Genomic DNA, 5,030 nt, shown 5'->3' on the forward strand with positions numbered 1-5,030 from the left:
ATGCAATTCTTTATTGGATCCAAGTTTAGATGGAACGTTCGCTGTGTAGTGGACATCGTGACCGACATTGATGACAAAGAAAAGAAGAGGTAACAGGTATTTCATTATGATGATGTTCCATACTGCTCCTATGGAGTCCCTCTTTGGACATATTTTCTTCTCCCGTTGCAACGCACGGGCATATGTCCTACTTTTTTAAATAATTCTTTCCCTAATAATAAAGCACGGATTGACTTTGTCGGGTTCACCGTCACAATACGCTTCTTCCCGTAAGTTTACGCTTTCACTTTAAATTTAAAACATATACACAAGGTGGTACTATATGTTTTATGTGCCCAAACTTGTAGCTAAAATTTCCTTAAAACGTTTCGGAGACTCTGTCACCTCCGTAGCCATCGGGATAGGAGCGGCACATCTATAAGTAGCGAGATCTGAGAGAACGCTGAACCACGCCGATCGAACATCGTGGACGCCATCATGGATACGTGCGTGAGCTGCGCCGCCGAGCAGAGAAGGTCGAATGGGGGACGGCTCCGGCGGGGCTCTCGTCAGCCGTCCGGCTCTCCCCTCCGCCTCTGTCCCTCTCGGCCTCTCCTCCGCCTCCGGCGTCCCCGGCCCCCCTGTAGGTGCGTCTCCATCCCAGCACCTGAGCTCCCCTGTCCTCGTCGGCCAGCAGCCGCGATGAGGCGCTCGTCGGTCGGCAGCCATGGCGCCGCTGGGTGGAGAAGATTGGCGGTGGCGTCAGATCTTCCCGTCGTCCGGTTCATCTCGTGCACCGTCACGTCCACCGCTTCGGCCCCGTCACGCGCGCGGCCGTGGTGTACAAGGCGCCCATCCTCCCCGGCCCCCCGGGACCTCACCTGCCCCGCTCGGCCCGTCGACGACGACCACGTCCCACCTCGCGTCGAGCACCTCCCGCGGCAAGGAGGTCAGCACCAGCCGGCAGCCCAACTTGCGCACCGTCCCCGTCGGGCGCCGGCACACCGGGCTCGACCTCGCGCGCCGCAGCACCGCCCACGCCTCCCCGGCCGGGTCGGGGTACCTTGAAACATGGACGGCCGCCGAGCTGCTGGGGACACGCCCAACGAGCACGCCCCGCGCGTCCTCGGCGTTGTCGGTGACGGAGGCGGTGGCAGCGCCCTGCCCGGAGCTGACCGCGGCGAGCGCGAGGAGCTGCGGCGAGAGGCCAAACACAAGCAGCCTGCTGGGCGCGCGCGGGGCCACGATGGAGCGGAGCAGCGCGAACTCCTTGGCGTTGAGTCCGTCCGTGGACCAGAGGTGAAGAGCGAGGAGGTGGTGGTCCGGGACACAGCCAAGGTGCATCCTGCGCATCAATCAGAGACGAAGGCCAGGTATGTATGCAATTAATTCAAAGAGATTTACTGATTTACTTTAATGACTACTCAGGAAGTATGTGACAGGGATGTTTCTCCACTGACCCCTGGATCATGAACGCTAATTACAGTTGCAGATCTGCATATGTGTGACTGGGATTTTATGGCTGCTGCATGGCATTGGGCAATATGGTGGAATTGTTGTGGGATTTTGGATGTCTTTGCGGGTTCACAGAGATAGATGTAGGTGAGTTTCTTCTGTGCTTATGATTGTGTTTGATAATGCCTCGTTCAATGAGCGTGCCATTCGACCAATTGCGATCGTTTCGTGGCTGATGCATTGCCACTTGGGCCTCAGCCTGTCTGTGTGAGATGTTCCAGCCCCAGCGAGTGTTTCTGTAATAAAATGTAGAAGATTATGGTTAATAGATAGTCCCACATCGTTTACTTGTAGACAGTCCCACCAATTTAAATGTGTTTGTGAGTTGACGACAACAAGTAGCATCAAAGGAGTTGGTCAAAGATGGAATAAATGGAGCCGGAGATGCTACCTCAAGAATCAAAGGAATTAACAAAGAAACAGAACAGAGGGAACTCAGGCGATGTCATGGCCCGAGCAGAGGCAGTGGTCGACTGTGGGAGGGCAAAAGAATAGAGGGAACTCAGGCGATGTCATGGCCAGAACAGAGGTGGCGATGGACTGTGGGAGGGTGGGCCGGCAGCGGGCAAACTTGGGCGGCGTTGGTTCACCGTCGAGGTCAGGGGAGGGAAGAAAAGGAAGGAGAGGAGGCGCGGAGGAGGAGCTCGCCGGCCGCAACGCCTTGCCAGAGGCGCGGGCAGCGGGGGAAGCGAGGAGATCGGGGCATGGGGGCTAGCGTGCCTGTATGGCGGCGCACGAAGGAAAGGATCGAGAGAGAGAGAGGAGAGGAATTTTAGGACCGGTCTGCTCTAGATTTTTTTTTTTGAGCAACTTCTGGTAGGGTAAGAGAAACAGGAGATGGGCCTTTGCTAGACCAGCTAGGCAAGTTGGCCTCTCTCTCTCTTTGCTGTTTTTATTTCTTTCTAATTTAGAATAAACAGAGAACTAAAAGAAGTGAGGAAAATTCCCCTCGAGTTTTGAAGTGAGGATATTTGCCCTGGATCAATTTAAATGTGCTTAATCCAGGAACATATAGGATTTGGTCATGATGGAGGAATTTAAATTTAATTGAAAACAAATATATACGGATCACTATGCCTCAGAGCTAGCCGAAACGCGGTTCACTCGATAGAAGATGGGCAAGTTTGGTAAAATGATGAATATACACAAAGAAATACTCCCTTCATCCCAAAATTCTTGTCTTAGATTTCTCTAGATACGGATGTATGTAACACTAAAATGTAACTAGATACATACGTATTTATAGACAAATCTAAGACAAGAATTTTGGGACGGAGGGAGTAGTAGATGGGCAAGTCGTGTACACAAGGAAAAACTCATGAATTTATTTCCATCACGGAAAAATACTCCCATGGTTCCCGCAAGCACATTGGTTGATTTCAATTAGAAAAACACACCGTGTATGTTGCTGCCAAAAAAATAAAGAGGAATAACCCAGTATGGAGTCGGCGGTGAGTGATGCAATGAGGAAGCACGCCATGCTCCTCAGGTTATTCCTCCAACGACACCTGATAAACGCTAGCTTCAAGACGATAGGAATAGGAATACTCTAGGACCAATCTGTCGAGAAGAATGGTCGGCGGTGAGTGGGAGCCAAGACCACCATGCCATGCACACATACCACCATCCGCGTCAGCAGTTGCCACCGTCTACAAGCGTTTGTAAAAACATGAACATATGTCCATGGGGATGGGAGCCGAGCCGAACACCCATATAAAATTGTATAAAACTCACGGGCACTCACAAAATTGATGTTTGGAGCAACGATTTGAGTGTATTTTCTCTTTTCTAAATTTAAAATTAGATGCAAACAATCAAAACATCTTTAAAGAATAGGTTCAAACAATCAAAACATGTATGCTCTACATGAAAAAAAAATAACTGCACATTTGAGTTTTTGTTTTCTTTTTGCAAGAAACAGTCATATTTCGGGTACAAAGACCAAGGAAGACCATGTGAAAATACAACTACAAGTTAGAAAATCCACACTAGAAGTAGATACTCTGTAGCAATCTCTATAGTGGAAAACAATGCATGCCTCTGTAACTATTGTTGGCACTATTAAACTTGATTTGGGAAATTAAGCTTTAGTAATATTTCATATTCATGGTTTATGCTATTACTGCTTCTCTGCCGTGTTGAAATGGTGGGCGTGTATCTATGTGGGCTCTTAAACCACTCTTTTTCTAAGATTGAGTTTTTTTTCTTCCGTTGCAACGCACGGGCATATTTGCTATCTCTCCCTAATAATAAAGTACGGATTGACTTTGTCGGGTTCACCGTCACAATACGCTTTCTTCTCATGACATAATACGCTTTTACAATTTGTATGGACAAAATCGTAATATAAACGAGGTGGTACTAAATTTCCGCTGAAGTTGCTTGTCCGCTGCTTTTTCCGCTGAGAAAATTCATGTGTTGCTCGGCTGGACCTGCGACCATCAACTGGGCCATGTCTACTTGGGCCTTCAGCTCCTGCCCCGCTAGCGTAATCAGAAAAGATTCGTGTGTTTGCATCATCAAATCGTATAAGTAACGGACTCATGCAATCAATCGGGAAAGACCCGGTTCTCTGCGTCGATATAAACTAGGGCACCTGACTCCACGATCAAATTGCCCGAACCTCTCTTCCCGGACCGCGTCTCATCCATCTCTCCCTTTCTCTTTCCTCCAGAGACTAGGGTTCGTCGATCGGCTCGGCTTGACTGCCGTCGCGAGTCCCCGCAAGCGCAGATCCTTCCTCGACTGCAACCGGGGCAAGCACGATCCCTAACGTGCGCGAAGGAACGATCGAGCTCCATGGCCAAGCGCTGCATCGGTATAGAGCCGCAGACCAGAGGTGGTGGTGAACCATGAGCGCTTCGTGGATTCATCGCGTCCTATGCTGGTCTGGATGTGGAGGAGGAACACTCACCCAGGATCGACGTCGAGCATGATGATGATGACGACAAATAGTGCCAGAAGCTGGGAACAGATGAGGACGAGCAGAGGGCCAGTAGCATTGGCCGAACCGACTTACTAAAGGCCGCCTACGAGCCAATCAAAGCCACCTCCGAGGCCCAATTATTGCTCTTCTTCTCCAACTACGAGTGGTCCTCTACAAGTTTTACATGGATATTGGCAGATAAATACGTCGTATAGTGCCCCTGAGTGTCTTGATTCTCATCCATGCTGGATGCAGTTGTTTGTTTACATATAGTATATCCATGTGCCTGTTAATCTCCGTCGAAAGTTGTGATCAGTTCTACTTTGTGCAACGATCTGCCGAGGGCGAGGCAATGTGGAGCGATGGAGGTAGTGGTATGCCATGTTCCTACAATCCTATGGTAAGCCCGTGTCGATCTCGCCGGCACGGAGCCGCCGTAGACTGTTCGCCGGCGCCACGACGAGGAGGCAGATAACAGCCACCACTGGAGCAGCTAAAACCGTGCCCTCTCCAGCCATCAAGCTGGAACTCTCTCCAACCCCAAACTTCCATCAGGTACTTGTGAAAGAATGGCGTTGCGTGCTTATGTCGTGGTGTTGATCGACGTCTC

General features: G+C 50.2%; 1 pseudogene; it reads right to left on the reverse strand.

Annotated features, from left to right (window-relative positions):
* Positions 1-548: 548 nt before the first annotated feature.
* LOC109746549 (arabinogalactan O-methyltransferase 2-like) lies at positions 549-1,323 on the reverse strand (annotated as a pseudogene).
* Positions 1,324-5,030: the final 3,707 nt, after the last annotated feature.

Source organism: Aegilops tauschii, chromosome 5 (assembly GCF_002575655.3).
Source record: "Aegilops tauschii subsp. strangulata cultivar AL8/78 chromosome 5, Aet v6.0, whole genome shotgun sequence".
Taxonomy (NCBI): Eukaryota; Viridiplantae; Streptophyta; class Magnoliopsida; order Poales; family Poaceae; genus Aegilops; species Aegilops tauschii.